At 40.3% G+C, this 19,594-nt stretch overlaps 1 protein-coding gene across 4 annotated transcripts in view; it reads left to right on the forward strand.

The window, feature by feature from the left end:
• The window catches only part of LOC124721663 (peroxisome biogenesis factor 10-like), a 123,952-nt gene that overhangs the window by 47,671 nt on the left and 56,687 nt on the right, over positions 1 to 19,594 (forward strand). The window lies entirely within an intron of this gene.

A 19,594-nucleotide genomic window follows, 5' to 3' on the forward strand; every position in this document is an offset into this window, starting at 1 on the left:
GAGTTGGTAATACTTTCAAAGTTTCACGGAGCCATTGTCACAAAGTGTTGCTGGTTTCATCATGGGAGAACAATATACTAGGCGTTACTATATAAGTGTTTCCAACTCAATTGCTCATGATATAGAGCACTTGCATGCAAAAGGTAAAGGTCCTGAGTTCGTATTTTAGTCCAGCAAACAGTTTTAATTTGAAAGAAAGTTTCGCTCATGATATGTTTTGGGAAGATGGTTCTTCTCAGCTTCTACATATTTGACAAATGAAGAAGAATTTACCCCTGGGTAGCTGCAACATGACTTTAAGTTATTCAATGATTTGATTCAGTAGCATTATAACTATTTAGGCGAATGAACCTTAGTCATACTGGCTAACTGTGGCAAGTCATTGTTGTCATATGCCATGGTCATTAAGCATAATAAACATTTGGTTATGTACTGTATAACTGGCATAGTCTGTGATATTTGTGAACACCACAATAAACAGTTTCATCCTTGAAAAATCAAAATACAGTTATCAGTTGCAGTTTGGCGCAAAAAGAAAAAAATACAGCCTATAAGCATATGGCAGGTTTTTGTTTTGCACCAAACAGCATATATTCTATCTATTCACTGTTGCTTAAAATGTATTTGGTTTTTTAAAAATGAAAATGTTTATTGTAAAGTCAATAATTTTCATAGACTATGCCAGTTGTACAGGCACATATACAAATATTCATACTGTTTAATGGTTCAGTACACTCAATGACAATGGCTCACAACAATTAGCCAGAATGGCCCAATTCTGTTCAGCCAGACGATGCACTACCCAAACCAGTCACTGAGTAAAGTAATGTCATATTGCAACTTTCTGACAGTCATCCTTTTGCATTTGCTAGTGCATTCACATTAAAATTGCATCAGAGATCTATGATTTAATGAGAGTCAGGGGACTGTCTTTACAATTTTTATTAGCAAACAACATTTGCACAAGTCTGTGTCTTGTTGGAAATGGTAACATAGATCATTATGTGGGTGGTATGGCTGCCGTGATTTAAAATGAAGTCAGATCTCAGCTAAAATTATTGAGTGTGGTCTGTGTGCAGCTAATTGAATCACTAGATGAATAATAAAATTAAAGAAAACTATCATGTAGACAGAACAAACATCATTTCAGAATCAACAACCAATATTTGATCAGATTAAGAAAATGCATCAAAATCTAAAAGTATGCATATCAAGGCTATTCAATAAATGCTGGGCCATTGTTTGCTCATTTGATCATAGCTTATATAGGCCAGACCACACACAACGTGGAAGAAAACTGCACCGAATATCTATGTTGCTTGCATTTTGCAACCAAGCAAGTCAGCTATCATGAACATTATGTATCCATTGGACATTCAATGGAGTATGATAAAACAATCATTTTGGTCACATCAACATCTTTTTGGGACTCCATTATTAAAGAAGCCATAAAAAACACATGGTAGAAAATTTGATGAACTATGATAGTGGCTACCAGTTGGATAATGCATGGAACGCTATCATCTCCATGATTTGCACTAATCATAGATGACAGTGCACACTGTTGGCAATAACGAATGGTGAGCTGGTATGGTCTATCTGTTATCATAATCTTAACACACGCATGGAATACTCATAGTGCATTAAAAATTTTGAAATGGAGGATGTCTCCATCAGTCTCTGATGGCTCACCTGAGGATGGCTGGCAGGTGCTTAGTCGAAATGTCATGGAAGGTAGTTAATGGCTATTAGCTACAAGCTTGAAATTTCTTTGAGTATTCAATTTCCTGGGAAAATTTTAAAATTCAGATCAGATGCCTGTATGGGGAGGAAGTGATCTCACAGTCCAGAGTTTTGACAAGCTGCATCTTAAGAGAACAAAACTTCATAGTTCTTCAACATTTTTATTGAACTTTAGGGGCCACAGCATAATACTAAAATTTGCCAGAGTGACACACTTATGACTACTGCTGCACAGAAGATGATGGAGAAGGATAGTTGTGCTATTGTCCAAGAGAGGATTTGTTACATAAGACAAAGGTTGGATGCCATTTCAAATAAATTGTACCACCTGCATTTAAAGCTGCAGCACACCTCTCTCCTGTATCATGCGATTGGGCTGATGATATGACCTTGGCCAAGTTCAATTGGATCCATAAGGGTGCAAGTTCTTCACAGGTAAAATCTGATCATCTGTTGCCATAGTAGTCATCATCACAGGGATAACTGCACAACGTACTGTTGTCAACTTCATGGAGAAAAATGTGGACTATGTAATGCTCTTGGCAATAGGTGAAGGCCCCAGTTTTGCAGCAACAATAAGTTTTGTGAGTGATGTTTCAGAAGCTGTGTGACACCTTCCATTGGATGCTGCAGAATAAATAAGAAAAGGAATTTGCTGGGGTTGTTTTGAAAGCTCCTCATTAACACAATAACTTAACCTCAACAGAAAGTGCTGCACTATGAAATCTCTGAGAGGACCCAGATATAATGGTTCTGAAGGCTGACAAAATGTAACTGTAATTTGTATGTTGATAAGACATACTGTCTACTAAGTGATTCTACTTATAGGAAGATCAATTATTATTCTACAGGACACGTGCAACAGAAAACGTCTGCAGTCCTGACATCTTTCTCGTTACATCCAGAGACCATCAAGAGGTTAAGACTCCTTGGTTGAGCCCTACCAAGACTGTATGGCCTTCTAAAATTCATGAAGGAGGTCTACTTTTATGGCCAGGTATACCTTTATGGCCAATAGTAAGCAACATTGGTGCTCCTACATTTCTTCTTCTTCTTCTTCTTCTTCTTCTTCTTCTTCTTCTTCTTCTTCTTCTTCTCCCTCTCCCTCTCCCTCCTCCTGTTCCTCCTTAGATCATTGTGCCTGATCAGGGTGAAGGCCTGAGATCATGAGATTTTAATGCAAGGTGTCAAGCCATCGCTGCCTTGGTCATCCTGCTGGCTATTTCCCATTTACATTTAGATTGAAACAAGTCTTTGCCACTGTTGTCTCATCTGCTCTAAGGACATGCCCGTTCTAATGTAAGCGGCTTTCTCTCATTTTGTGAACTATTGGTGCAACACCGTATAGCCTGATTATTTGTGTCGTGGTCATGCAACATTAATCCCGATGTCCACCTAAGCATTTTCGTCTCCATAACAGCAAGTCTTTGCTCTTCTTCCTTTGTTGAAGGCCAGCAGTCAGCCCCATACAGTGCAACTGGATGGATTAACAATCAGTATACTTTTCATTTGAGCCTGTTTGGAATGTTCTTGTCGCATAGTACTCCAGTAATGGAACACCATTTGAGCCATGCACTGCTAAGGTGGCTGGAGATTTCTGCACTGAGATTTTCATCGGCAGCAATTGTCGAGCCCAGGTACTTAAAAGTCCTTGGTGTTGCGAGGTCAACACCATTGATTCTGATGGTTGCAGAGTCATTTAAATCTGTGGAAAGGTAGTATGTTTTCAACACATTGAACCATAGTCCTACATCTGCAAGGCAGTCATTCCAGGTTTGAAGTTGTAGATCATTCTTATCTTCACTGGCCTGTAGCTCATCATCAGCATATAGTAACATTCAGGGTGCTCCTGCATATGATTAAGCCAAACATCTTGCTTCCTTGCTGAGATCATTGGTGGGCAAAAGCACATCATATATGTAACTCAGCTGATTTTATCAATAGACTGGGGACTCTCCTTCTAAGCAGTTCAGACCATTTACTTAGCTTTGATGTAGTCTCACTTTTCACAAAGGCCCCTCTTGCAGATACTCTGGCACTAACTGGTAATAAGTTTCAGGTGGATCAACACTGTTTTGTTTCAGCATGCTCTTTTCTCAACCATCTTTATGTTCAAACAAGAATATTTTGAGCAGAATGATGGCATTGCCATGCTCTGTCTTTCCTGATGGCCAATATTTTTGTGTAGTACTTTGAGGACAGAGGGCTTGAAACAGCCAACTGTATTTTGGAGATATGTAGGTGATACTTTCATAGTATGGCTCACTGAGAAGATAAAGTAATGAAGTTTTTACATCACCTCAACTCCATTCATATGAATATCTGGTACACTGTGGAAATAGAGAAATATGGATGTCACCTTCCCTGAATGTTTTGGTTAGATAGAAGAATGATGCCTCTATTGGCATTTAGTTTATCATAAGCCCACTCATATGGATCTGTATTTCCAATCATTAAGTTGTCATCAATCGTTGCAAACTATGAGTGTGCTTAAAATGCTTGAACACAAAGCTCACACAGTCCCAGATCCAGATAGTTGGCCTAAAGAGCTTGCCAACTTATATACAGTTTCAGGGAAAATGGATATTCTACACACAGATTAACAGTTAGACCCAAGAAACAGGACACAGATAAAGAGATCATGCTGGCAAAATCTCTAGCTTTTCCCCCTTTGTTGGCAATTATTCCATTTAAAATAGCACAAATTCTCATCATGGAATGTAGTTAATGGAGACTGGCTGCAAGCTCGAAATTTCTCTGAACATTCAATTTGCTGGAAAGAGTTTAAAATTCGAGACAGTTGTATGTTAATACACTGTGTGCAGTTTGTTAATAATGTGAAGAGTTTCATTTATTTTTTACCAAATGTTTTATTTGCTCTCATTGTAGTATCACAAACAGAAATGGGATCAATAAGAAAGTATGTCATATCACTGATTTTAACATACGATAGAGTGTAGTTACCTCTGTTGGCATAAATGCCCATGGTATGCATCAGAAGTAGGCAAGAATTTTCTAAAGTTAAATCTCATATACCAACACTTATTTGCAAAACACCTAAATTCTCTAGCTGAATCTGTGATGTGAGAGCAAAGTGAGGTGTCATGTATACTAATCTCTCTCCTTAAAGCCAGTCAGAATGTAGGTAAAGACTAGACTGTGAGCTATTGTTTCATTTGTTTATCCCTCATGTGAGAATCCCTTCTGTGTTCATGTTCATCATCATTGGCACAACAACCCTTTGTGAACCTTGGACTTCTGTAGAAGATTATTCCACTCTTTCCTGTTTAGTGACAGACTGCACAAATTCTGAATTTAAGTTTTCCTTGTATCCTCTCTCACATTTCTCACCCATCTTACCCTTGGTCTTCCAGCTCTCCTGGTTCCTTCAGGCACTGCATTGAATATCTTCTTAATCATTCTCTAATTAGCTTTCAGTACACATCCTTCTCATTCCAACCTTTTACTCTTAATGAAACTGACAATGTCTAGTTCATTATATAGATTGTATAATTCATAACTGAAAATCCTTCTCTAGACACCATTTTCTCCTACTGGCCCAAAAATTTGCCCAGAGATTTTTTTCTTTTTCAAATATGCCAAGTTTATTTTCATCAAATCTCGTTAATACCCATGCTTCAGCACTGTATGTGAGCCGCAGCCTCACTAAAACTTTAGCTTTAGCTTTAGTTTTCCTAAACAGCAGCTTAGGTTTCAGATGTTTTCTGAGGTCACGGTAGCATGTGTAGGCGGACAATAGTCTTTTTGGTATTTCAAAGCTGACATTGTTCTTACTTCAGATACAAAGTAGGTGAAACTACTCATGACATCTAACTTACACGAAACAATTTCTGTGAATGGGGGCTCATTAGGATAACCTTCCTTAGCTGTGGGCATATGCTTAGTTTTCCCTTCATTTATCTGTAAGTTTTTCTTTATAGCATTGCTTATAACCTTCTCAAAGGCTATAGTAAACAGAAGGCTGGATAATGAGTCTCTCAGTCTTGCTCCATTTTTTTGAAGTCACAGCACTTGATAACATATTCTGTATTTTAACTTTACTCCAATTTTTTGTCCCCACAGTAGCTTTCACTAAGGTGATCAGTTTATTAGGAGTCTCTAACTCTTCCACTGTTATATATAGCTCCCTTCTGTTAATAGTGTCATAGGCTGGCCTGAAGTTTATTAAGAGGTGATGTGTATCAATCTCAAATTTTTCACATTTTTGTAGTATTTGTTGTATAGTGAAGATCTGATTAATAGCAGATCTTCCTTTACAGATTTCACATTAATAGTCACTAACAGCATTTTCAACATAGGGTGCAAGTCTACAAAAGAGGGTATTTGAGAATATTTTGATGCTGTAGATAATAGGCAAATTCTCCTATAGTTAGAGCACATGATGATATCACCTTTTTTGAGTTTTGGGTATATGACACCTATGTTCCATTCATCAGGAATACATTCATCAATCCAAACCTTAAAAATAATTTTGGGAAGATGCTTGACAAATTCTTTGGCTGCATTTTTAATCAGCTCTGCTTGTATTAGATCCAATCCTGGGCCTTATTATTCGTCAGTTTCTTGATGGCTGCCTCTGCTTCCTCAGCAGTTTCTGCTTGTTCTTCTGTTTCTGAGTTCCTTGTATTTACAGAGGATAAGATTCTTTGGTTCTTCGCTAAATCCTCATTCAGCAGTTAGTCAAAATGTTGTCCATGTTTTACATATTGCTTCATCACTACTCGTAACTGAGCCATCTGTATTTCTACATAAATTCATCACCATCCCTTCAGCTCTTACTTAACTTTCAATAAAAAGCTCTCACCTCATTCATCCATTTCAGCTACTCCATTTCTTCCAGTTCTTTCTTTTCATGCTCTCTGTTTATTTTTGTGCACCCTCTTTTCTTCTCTTCTTGCTATCGTCTGCAGATCTTCGGATACTGTTTACCTTTGTGTCTTAATGTAGGCCTTATTTTGAATTGTTGTAACTCATTTCTCATGTGTACTCTGTGATGTCACCGCCAGACACCACACTTGCTCGGTGGTAGCCTTTAAATCGGCCGCGGTCCATTAGTATACGCCGGACCCGCGTGTCGCCACTGTCAGTGATAGCAGACCGAGCGCCACCACACGGCAGGTCTAGAGAGACGTACTAGCACTCGCCCCAGTTGTACAGCCGACTTTGCTAGCGAAGCTACACTGACCGATACACTCTCATTTGCCGAGACGATAGTTAGCATAGCCTTCAGCTAAGTCATTGGCTACGACCTAGCAAGGCGCCATAGCTTTGATAATTAATATTGTGAAGCATGTATCATCAAGAGCGATGTTCTACAAATGTGGATTAAAGTTAAGTATTACAAGATTTTCGTACTTTATTGCAATTCTCAAGACATTGTCCTGTTCCAGACCTCACGCCAATCTGCGTGAGCTTAACGCGTGCCTTTCGGCTTCCTCTCGTTGTGACTTGGCTGTCTTGCTAAGTCACAACATACTCTTCATCAAACAGGCCACTGTGTGTGGCTGAATCTACTCTTCCTACACAGCAGCTTTTGTAAGGATGTCTTGTAGGTTCTTCCACAGTTCCTCAATATTCTCATTGTCAGAAAAGTGTGCCTGGTCTCCCCTGAGTAGGTCAGAATCTCTTTGAGCAATCTCGGGCTCCTTGGAATTTATTTGCATGAGATCCATGACCTCTTTTGCATTAGATATTCAGATTCTGATTACTGCTATTAAAAGGTAATGGTCAGAGTCAAAATTATAAAATGTAACCTTTCATGGCCAGAATTGTCACAATTAATAAAATATTCCAGGCTATTATACCATGGTCAAAGGGAAGGGATCCCTTCAGTCACAGCATAATGGCCTGAAATATTTTATTAATTGAGAGTCAAAATTAGCACCCCTATAGCTTCTAACATTCATTAGGTTGGACAGATGTCTTGCATCTATTAGGAGATAGTCAATTTGATTAAAGGTATACCATCTGGAGATTTCCACATCATTTTATGTATATCTTTGTGACTGAACGTTGTACACCTCACTACCATATTTCTCAAGGGAGCAACATGTGAAAGTCTGATCCCATTATCATTTGATTTATCATGTAGACGACTTTCCAATGCAAGACTGGTATTCATCTTCTTTTCCAATTTTGGCTATCATATTTTCAAAAATTATCTTATAGTCTCCTCTGAGCCATTTGTTGTATACTTCATCTAACTCATTCTAAAAAGTAAATATTATGAAAAAAATAATATTGTCATTATTCCATCCTGGGTTTTGCGTTATAAAAAGCATCATTCTCTTCTTCACTTCTCTCTTCAGTTGAGGCATGAGCACATACGAGACTATAGTTGAAGAATTTGCCTCTGCTGCTGAGTTTGCACAATCTGTATGATTTTGCATGAAAGACTCACTTTTTCGCTCCTGCATAACTTAGCCATGTACTCCCAGTGTACCCATTGCCCAGGGGCTAGTGGCATGGAGTTGGTGGGAATACACAGCATTTCTTGTGTTTTGGTAATACATTTCTACCAGGAGGAAATGCACCCATAGGGCCACATACTACCTCTTTGACTCCTTCTCATTATGTGTCACATATATAAAATCACGCCATGCACAAGCATGCAACAACAGCAATTAGTGTGACAGGCCACAAGCATAAGAAAATATTTTAGACTTTCTTTCTACAAGCAGAGCTGATTTTTTCAAGAATGTCACCAAAAAAGAAAGGGTTAGTGACCATGATGCTATTACAGGGATGATACTTACAAAGAAGCCATAAGCGATTTAAAGAAATCACAGGAAACCTAACTCTGGATGGGTGCACAGGGATTTGAACCACTGCCTTTCCACTGTGCTATCTCACTCGTTATAGATGTAGAAGATTTGATTCAAATTCAAAAAATGTAAAAGAATTAATATTAAAACTCCAAGATGATGTAAGCTGCAGTCTAAATAAATAAACCAAGAAGAGTAATAAAAGCTAATTATCCATCTTGGTTTCATTTCTTCGTTTGGAGAATGTTGCAGAAATACTCTCATTACAAAGGGAATGTGGGAACACCAATAGAAAAAAGTAAATGGCAGATCATGCATCTGCAAAAGACCTATGCATCAGGTCTACAATAATTTCCACAGTCAGATCCAGGTGAAAGATATAGGGTAAATGCTAGGAAATGTTGGTAATCTATAAAGTCAGTGATCAGATCAAAACCTTCTACCCAATATCTTGTGCATCAATATGGTGCTGAAACTGAATACAACAGACAGAAAGCTGAAATATTAGATTCCACATTTACAAATTTATTCACGCATGAGACTATTACTGTACAACAATTGACAATAGTATGCGTCACAAATTCTGCAAGACTGCTGGCTCAATAATATACACTGCCAAACAGAAAACTGAAGCACCCTGAAGGGGAGGAGGGAACAAAATGAAACTTCATGGATTCAGAGAATATGTACTGTTACTGCAGTAGCCGGCCGAAGTGGCCATGCGGTTAAAGGCGCTGCAGTCTGGAACCGCAAGACCGCTACGGTCGCAGGTTCGAGTCCTGCCTCGGGCATGGCTGTTTGTGATGTCCTTAGGTTAGTTAGGTTTAACTAGTTCTAAGTTCTAGGAGACTAATGACCTCAGCAGTTGAGTCCCATAGTGCTCAGAGTCATTTTTTTTGTTACTGCAGTGATTACCAATCGAGTCAATTTTACAAAGAACTTAGTAGCTACCAGTGTGACAGTGCGCGCCCTCTGGCCTGGATACGTGCACTGATTTGGTTAGGAAGGATGTCATATACCCATTGTACCCTCCCTTGAGTCAAAATGGGCCACAAATGTTGTATCTTGTCTGTGATATCCTGTATACTGGCACTGGAACAGAGTTGACGTCCAAGCTGGTCCTCCACATGTTCTATCAGGGACAGATCTGGCGATCTTGCTGGACATGGGAGTAGCTCAAAATCACACAGACTGTTCACAGAGACCTATGCCTTGTGTGGACAAGTGCTGACCTGTTCAAAAATGGCACCAAGTACTGTTGCATGAGAGGAAACACATGAGGATGTAGGGTGTCGGTGACGTACCATTGTGCTATCAGTTCCCTCAATTGTTAACCACCATGACCTGAAATTATACCTGCTGGCTCCCCAAATCATGACACAAAGAAGAACACTGCTGTGCCTCTCCAAATGCTACATAATTCATCATCAGTCGACGATTCCCAGTCACAACACCACGTCAAACACAGTGTGCTTTTAATGGCAGCCTACGCCTGAGGTTGATAATTCCCTAGTCTGGTTTCTGCAAGCCTCTGTCCACACATGATGCAGAATGTTGCAGGGAGTCCATTGCTTGTTCTCTAATGGCAGGTGCAATTGTGAATGGATTATGATGTGCTTGGAGCACAATGTGGTGATCCTCCCTTGTTATGGTCAGATATGATTGACTTGAACCTTAGTGACAAGTATGACTGCTCTCATGTTCCCATGCTGACCAACACTGGCCAAAAAATCTGGATAGAGCATGATTCGATCAAATGGCTAGAGACCCACTGTGAGGCCCTTTTCAGACACTGTCAGATACCGGTAATGTTGTCTCTCACGAGTATGCAGCATATCTGTGTCCTTCACAGTGATCACTCAACATGTGGTGCTGTTCACACCCATTATATGTACCCTTCCAAGTCTGCTAACAACACTAATGCACTCTGGTGGCTGTTCTACCTGTACGTGAAATTTATTTGAAGTTGTGAATATGGACAGTAATCAGCTGTATAAGGCAATCATGACAATGAAAATTTGTGCCAGTCCATGACTTGAACCCGAATTTCCTGCTTTACGAGAGCGGTCACCTTAACCACTATCTGTGCACAACTCGTGGCCAGACTCAAACTTCCATATCTTGTCATTCCTGCATCACAATGTGTACTTGTATACACATAATATAATTCCTGTATAGGGAAGGACACTTTAATTGAAAGTCACTGCCTCATATCGGTGGATAGACACAATACTGAAGTGCCTGTGTTATTAAAAAAAAATGATACACTGTTCCTTTGGACATGCATGTATGTCGAAGGGTCATTGTACCATTCTTCTTAACATAGAAGAAGTGCAATATCGTGTTCTACCTGTCACAGAGGACTGCAACTCTAAATCATTTACATACCCAGCAATAATGTGTACATATACAAAGTTACATTGGCACCTGACCAGATCTTCTGAATGCTTCACCTTTTTTGCTAGGCAGTGTATATTGCACAGGGATCACAAGAATAGGATAAGAGAGTTTAGAGTGCTTACTAAACCATAAAGGCAACCATTTTTCCCTCCCTCAATATGCAGATGGAATAGGACTTACAATTGCTAGTATTGATACATAGTACATTCCACTGTGCTCTGTAAGTGCCTTGCAGAATATTCAGGGTGTCCCAAACATTGAGGGTCAAAATTATGTACAAAAAAGCATGCCAAATTTAAAAGAATGCAAAACCCCCCAAGATTGCCAAGTTGTACAGAAGCTAGGAATTCAGCATGAACTTCAATGTGAGATGCTTTTAATAGTTTCCACAATGAAATTCTGTCTGGCAGAAAACCCAAAGAGATTCTGGTTGTATGTAAAGTACACCAGCAGCAAGACACAGTCAATATCTTCACTGTGTGATAACAATGGCGATGTTACAGGTGGCAGTACTGCTAAAGCAGAGTTACTAAATATGGTTTCCCAAAATTCTTTCATGACGGAAAACAAAGTAAATATTCCATTATTCAAATCATGAACAACTGCCAACACAAGTAAATTAGAAGTGGATCCCCTCAGTGTAGTGAAGCAGCTTAAATCACTTAATAAAGGCAAGGCCTCTGGTCAACACTGTATACTAGTCGGGTCCCTTTCAGAGTATGCTGACCCAATAATTCCATACTTAGCAATCATATACAACCACCTGCTCATTGAAAGATCTGTACCTAAAGACTGGAAAATTGCACAAGTCACACCAATACCAAAGAAAGGAACAGGAGTAATCTTCTGGATTACAGACCCTTATCAACATCGATTTTCAGTTGGATCTTGGAACATATACTGTGTTCAAACATTGTGAATTACCTCAAACAAAATGATTTATTGACAAACAACCAACACAGATTCAGGATATATTGTTCTTGTGCAACACAACTATCTCCTTATTCTCAGGAAGTAATGAGTGCTTTTGACAGGGGGTATCAAATTGATTCTGTATTTTTAGAGTTCCAGCTTTTGGTACCATTTCTCATTAGTGTCTAGGGCAGAACATATAAGCATGTGCTTGTGGGCTGTTATTTCAGAATGCTTTCCTTATAATTTTAACAGTTTACAGATCCTCACTGGGGAACATTACAATCTGATTTCAGTAGCAATATTTTCAACTCATTTACAAAAGGACACTGACAGATCCCATTTTTGTAGATAGCATTCAAGCTGAGGAAACATATATCACAAGAACAACACAAGTAATATATATTTGTACTCCCCAAATAGAGGAATCTTTGAACAGCAGATAGAAATATTTAAAATTATTAATTTTTAAAAGCTATCAGACTGTCATACATAAAATGAAGAAACTCATACACACATTCATATGTGATCAATTCACGCACATGTGGCCACTGTCATCTCCAGTCACTGTGGCGTCACTGGGGCAAGTAGCACTCTCAGCTGGGGCAGTCAGTGGGGGTAGAGAAGAGGTGCGGGGAAGGAATGGATGGAGGGACAGCGATGTAGGTATCAGTGGGCGATACTGTAGTGTCACCTGTAGGAGTGTGCAGGGACGTGGTGGGGACACGATGATGGGCAGGTAGGTAGAGTGTTAGGAGAGCTGTGATGGGGATGGGGGAAAGGAGAGGAGAGAAACACAGAAAGGGAAAGAACTATGCAGGTGAGTTTGGTGGGGGGAGGGGGGGGGGCAAAAAGCATGTGTGCGGGTGGAGCGAGACCAAGGAAGGAGATAAATAGGTGGAGGACAGAGATTAGTGAAGGCTTGAGGCCAGGGGGGTTATGCAAACAAAGGATGTGTTGTGGGGAGAGTTGCGTTTGCGGAGCATGCTCAGCTAGTAGGTGGTCTACTGATTCTTTGCCACGGTTTGGCAATGATCATTCATGCAGACAGACCGCCTGTTAGTGGTCACACTCCTGTAGAAAACCACATAGTGTTTGCACAAGTCACTACACTACATATCTGTTCACAGGTGGCTCTGACTTTGATGGAATAGGAAATGGCTGAGACAGGACTGGAGTAATCGGTAGTGGGAGAATGTATCAGACTGGTTTTGCATCCAGGTCTTTTACAGATATATGAACAATGGATTAAGTGGTCATGAGCAGCAGCGGAATAAGGACAGGCAAGGATATTAAGTAAGCCAGGTGGGCAGTGGACTACCACTATGAGAGGGATGGAGAGGATATTACTCACTTCAGGGTATGATGAGGGGTAGATGAATATGATTGAGTTGCTCCAGTCCTGGGTGGCACTGAGTCATGAGAGGGTCACTCCTTTGTTACCAGTCAGGGGATATGTGGAGATTGTAGGTGACTGGGGGGGGGGGGGGGGGAATAAGATGCATCAGATCTGTTTCTGGACAATGTGGGGAGGGTAATTTTGATCTGCAATGGCCTCAGCAAGACCCTCAGCGTATTTTGAGTATTTTGAGAGGAACCACCTGTCACTGCTGATGTGATGACCATGGGTGGCTAGACTGTATTGAAAATACTTCTTGGCATGAAATGAGTCACAGCTGTTCAGATGGAGGTATTGTTGGTGGCTGATAGATCTGATGTGGACAGAGGTGCTGATGGAGCCATCTGTGAGGTGGAGGTCGACATCAAGGAAGGTGGCTTGTTGGGCCAGGTGAAGTGTATGAAGGCGAAGGTGTTGAGTTTCTGTAGGAATCCTTCCTAACCAACTAGAATCTGGAACTTCTTACCTGTTTCAGATTCATTGATGACATCTTCTTTATCTGGACTAAGGGGAAGGCCTTCCTACCCACACTCCCAATTCACTTCCCTTGGTCATCTTCAGCCCAACAACCTACCTTCCTTGATGTCAATGTATCCGTCATGGATGGGTACATCAGTACCACTACCCACATCAAACCTACCAACCACCAATATCTCCATTTCAAGAGCTGCCACACATTACACACCAAGAAGTGATTTCAGTAGAGCTTAGCCACCTAGAGCTTAGCCACCCATGTTTGTCGCATCTGCAGTGATGAGCAGCCTCTCTTCGAACATGCCACTTTTCTCCCTAAGGCCATCACAGACTCATATTGCATTCCTCACCTCCTCCAAAAACAGAGCTCCTGCATCTTGTCTCCGCAGTCACCATCCCCCTCATACCCAATGACCAGCCACAAAGCAGTACTCCCTTATGATTCAGTACCATCCAGAACTGGAGCAACTAAATCATATTCACTGCCAGGGTTTCAACTACCTCTCACCATGCCCTGAAATGAGAAATATCCTCTTCATTATATGCCCCACCTACCCCTCAGTGGTATTCCATCACCCACTCAACACACCCAATATCCTTATCCTTCCCTGTTCTGTTTCTGTTCCCAATCCCTTCCACCATGGCTCATATGCCTGTTAAAGACCTAGATACAACGGTCTCAGTCATCCTCCCGTTACCACCTACTCCAATCCTGTCACAGGCATTCCCCATCAAAGGCAACACCATCTGTAAATGAAGTCATGTAGTCTACCAACTTAGCTGCAACCACTGTGTGGCTTTCTATGTGGGCGTGTCCCTCCCAATGTTCCACCTAGCTGCCTGTTGTCCTGTCTCCACCACATCTCCACTCTTTTCTTCTGGCAACATTACAGCATTTCTCCCACGTCTACCCTGCTATTCCTCTTCATCCCCACCCCCACACCTCTTCTGTATGTCCACTACCCAATCCAACCAAGATAACTCACAAGGAGACCACACAGCAATCGGATTTTTATAATTTTTTGTATTTATGGTACATGAATTTCGGAATTCAAATATACCTCTCCCAAAGGAGATCAATGCAACTCTCAAAAATTCTCCAGAAAATTGACTTTGAAATTTTCTGAGCACATTTATTATGCTAAGATAAGGTAGGTATTTTTTGACAAGCAGTGTGGCTCTGTGGTAGAGTGCTCACTTGCTTTGTGAATGGCCTGTGTTTGTTTCCTGGTGGTATCCAATTTTTAGACAAAGGTGCATGTTCTATCAGCATTTCTGTGAAGTGTAGAATGCATAAATCACTCAAGCGGCTGGAGATAGTGGTCATGTGCGCATGAGGTGTGCTTGCTTGTGTGACTGTGTATGTATTTTCTTTTCTGAAGAAGGGTTTGGCTGAAAGCTAAATGTTTAACAGTCATTTTGTTGTGGCTGCCTGCAACTTAACATGTCGTTTTTATGGTGAGTAGCAATTTATTCTTTTCATAATAGTGTTAAGTAGAAGTAATTTACTTAGTACATCATAGTTTGTATTCCAGAAGGATTACTATATTGAGAATGTCATTTATGCATATATTCATCAAAAATTACAAACATTAAATTACTAAATACCACCAGTCTGTATTTTCTGCATTCAGTCCAAGGCATTTGGCTCTGTAGATCATGTCACTCTTTCAGGAAAACTTATATTTTAGTGGAATGATTGATCTTCCACTTTAGATTCTGTACATAATGTGTTACTCATATTTTTCAAAGATTGAATATGTTTAGTTTAGTTTGGCTGGATACGTTTAGTTTAGTTTATTCGTTTTTAGATCATTTTACATCATATCAGACATGTCAATTTAACACAAGCAATGATAACAGGTTTTTGTGTTACAAGATTGATAAGAGATATACAGCTGTATGCACATACACAGGAACATAGATACTACGTACATAAACGTGAAAACCATACACACATGTACACTCTGTGACTAAGTCTTTATGCAGACACACACACATCCATAAGCACATACATGTTTGTCTGTAGTTGCAATGACGTTAGTGCAGGTATTCTGGTAGAATCGGATGTGCCCATCCTTCACCTTTATGATGGCTGGAATTCTGCTAGTGACACTTTCAGTGAAGTGTCTGAATATCTGTAGTGTAATGGCAGCCCATTCTTCTGCAAGAGCCAAAACCAGAGAAGGTAGTGATGTTGGACACTGAGGTCTGGAGAAAAGTCAATGTTCTAACTCATCCCTATTGGGTTCAGATCAGGACTGTGAGGAGGCCAGTCGATTTCAGGAATGTTATTGTTCACAAACCATTGCCTCACAGATTCTGCTGGTTTTTTATGATGGGGTGCACTGTCATGTTGCTACAACCAGTCATTGTCTCTAAACTGTTGCCCTATGATACACAGTAAACAACACTGTAAAATGTGTTTGTATCCTTCTGCATTCAGTGTGTTCTTAAGTGCAGTAAGTGGACCACACCATATACACAAAAAAGCCTCCCCCCCCCCCCTGATACTCTAACACCACCTCTTCTGTCTTTCACCATTAACATTCTCTGGACGCTATCCAAACCCAAACCCTGCCATCAGATCGCCACAGGATAAAGCATGATTCGTCACTCCAAATTACTTGTTTACGGTCATCCACTGCCCAGTGGCATCGATATTTTAATCAATTCAAAGTGTTACTTTGCGTTGACTACCGAAATGTGTGCCCTATGAGGAGTTGCTTGACCATTGTACCCCACTCTTTTTAACTCCCTATGCAGTCATTGTGCTAGCCGGACTGATGATTTTGTGTGATTTTTACAAGCACCCTCCACATTGCTCAAGTCACAGTCCATCAGGACATGAGGTCTGCCATGTCTTGATTTAGCTGGGGTTGTTCCCTTGCATTTCCACTTCAGTCACATCACCATCAGTCAGTTGACTTGGGCAGCTTTAGGAGGCTTGAAATGTACCTGATAGAGCTGTTACTCAGGTAACATCCAATGACTAGTCCATGTTTAAATGAACTCTCCTGAAATTCTGCTTCTCTACTAACAACTCAATATTCAGTAACATTACTAGCAATATGTTTTCTCCAGTTCTTTTTCCCTGATACCATTTCCCATGAGAGACATACCATCAGCATGCATTATAACATTTGCCATTTGCACTCTAAGGTACACTCCTGTCATTTATGTAAAGAATGAAAAGCAGTGTTGAAAGTTTGAGCATATATTTATGATTTTAGTTTCCATTTTATCTTTTATTTCCACCAATTTCCTTCTGTTTTTAAGAGGTGATTTGATCAGGACAACTACATTTGCTCTGATGTCATATTGGTGAAGTTTTTGTAGCATTGAATTATTCTTTCTTTTTGTCATAGAATGCTATTGTTATGTGGCTCACTTGTGTAGGAAATGTACCAATTTGTCTTTTATGACTATTTCTACATTAGTGAGGTTTTGTGATTGGTCTGTAATTTGTTAGGTCATGCATGGTTCCTGTTTTGTGCAAAGGAATGACTGCACTTAATTTAAGGCATTCATTCAGGGAATCTCTCTTCCTCCAAACACCGGTCTATTAAAAATGTCAGGGGCTCTACTAAATACTGTGAACGGTACTTAAGTACCTTTGTGGATACATCAATCATCCATTGAGCACATTATTTTTGCTGTTTCACTCCTATATATGGCAGACAGACCATAGCCTTTACATCTATTTTCGCTCCCTTTTCCTTCAGTTGGTCTGGCATTTTTGCGTACAGAGCTCTTGTAATCTAATATTTTGTATATCCATTTTTACTGAATACCTCTTCCAAGTGTATCAGTTCGTCTTGTAGGTTGTCAGTGTCGGAAACTACATGGGCCTTGTGTACTAAAATTTTAAGTATTACCCTAGTTTGCAAAGTGTGATGACAGCTTGATGCCTGGAGAATTGTAGGGTCCCTCTTAATAGATCAGGGAAGCACTACATGCAGGAAGAGTCTTCTATGATAGATAGCAGAGTATGTGTGATGTGGACATGTGGGTTTTTTAAGATAAAAAAAATCCCCACATAGACAAAATAATATACATTCCAGTTTCAGTCAGGGAAGAATATAAGCCCCATTAATTAAAGAGAGCAGCATTCATCATTGCAGATCAGAAAAAGGAAATATTAATGTAGTATTAGTTAAATGCAGGAACATCCATTGAAAAGTCCCAGAACTCATCTCGTGCAAATGTTAGTAACGTCCATATAGTACGGAGGACAGAAGGCTTGCCAAACCAGGCATTAATAGCAATGAAATTCTAAATTATAGTTGAAATACACATAGCAAAGATAAGCTAGACACCAATGGTGCAGGTATGTTAATAGCTGTATATAATACAGGATGTACGTAAAGTTCAGGAACACTTTCAATTAATTCTTGCACAAGAACTAAACATTGTACAGATGTCATACATATTGCATTTTGAAGAGAAACTCTGAAAGTTTTTTTTGCAAACATTCGATACGCGAACCATGGGTGACCCGGCAGACATCAATACAGTAACCAAATTCTTGCCATATCCCTCCCAGCATGGCATCATTGACTGTAGCAGTCACCTCCTGTATTCTCTGGCGGACCTCTGCTACATCATGTGGTAGAGGCAGTACAGACACCAGATCTTTAAAATGTCCCAACAGAAAAAAGTCATACAGAATGAGATCCGGTGATCGGGGAGGCAATTTCGAACTCCAACACACCAAAAGCTCGCTCCGCACCTGAGCTCCCCATGCTTGCGACTAGCACTAACTATCAGCAAATTACCAAACTACGCTGTGGTGGTATACGTGGAAAAAAAAAAGAAAACTTTCAGGGTTTCTCTTCAAAATGACATATGTATGATATCTCTACAATGTTTGGTTCTTGTGTGATATTCACATGTGTCAATGGCGAATACTTTAGAATATTTTCACTGTGTGGATCCTGAACAATGAGCACGACTTTGATATTCGATTTTGACTGGAGTGCCGTTTTAGGGCGAGGACATCCACCGGTTTTCCATTGCGAACTCTGAATTGTCATATCCATAGACCCAAGTTTCATCACCAGTTACCATTTTGATATGAAGTCCAGATCTAAATGAAGACAATCCTTCATCTCCCAGATCTACATATATACTCTGCAAACCAATGTGAGATGCATGGCAGTGGGTACGTTGTATATGTGCACTTTGGTAATCATTGTTGCCACAACTGGCTCATGGTTACTGATGCCATTTTGATGCGGATAGCCTCAAAGAGGTCAGTTCTATTTGTTGCCATTAGATCTAATATGTTTCAATCATGAACCATCTGTTCTAGGCAGTTTTCAGAGAAGGCATTTAGTAATGTTTTACAGGATGTCTTTTCGTTCTCACCACTAACAAAACTGTACCTTCCCCGATTGACTATTGGATGATTAAAGTCTCCACCTTTTCTAACAGGATGGGGCCCCTCCACACCCACACCAACGTGGTGACCAAACCAAAAAAGTTCTACTGTCACCTCCGTATAGCATGTTAGTTTTCAAATCGTGAGTCACAGGATGTAGGCTGTGATGTTATCCATGGTCTGGGTATGATTACTCATTGACATGGTCCATCTTGAGACAGACGGTGGACGTAAGCGATCGAAGGGTAGCGGTTTGTAAGGGCAGAGGGAAAAAAGTGCCTAGGCAAGCGTCAAGGGAAAAAAAACTCTGCGATAGTAGGGCGGGTAATAAGGGCAGTAGCGGCTTGTTAGCTGCGACAGTGCTTGCAAGGTGTGGTCATGTTAGTGCGAGGTATCTTGCATCGTTACCTTTGTCGTTGTGGAAGCTCGTTGTAGGGCTTGCTGCTGCTGCTGCATCCCTGTAACAGTTCAAGGTCATCGTACATTCCTGGGCGATTG

Source organism: Schistocerca piceifrons, chromosome X, assembly GCF_021461385.2.
Source record: "Schistocerca piceifrons isolate TAMUIC-IGC-003096 chromosome X, iqSchPice1.1, whole genome shotgun sequence".
Taxonomy (NCBI): Eukaryota; Metazoa; Arthropoda; class Insecta; order Orthoptera; family Acrididae; genus Schistocerca; species Schistocerca piceifrons.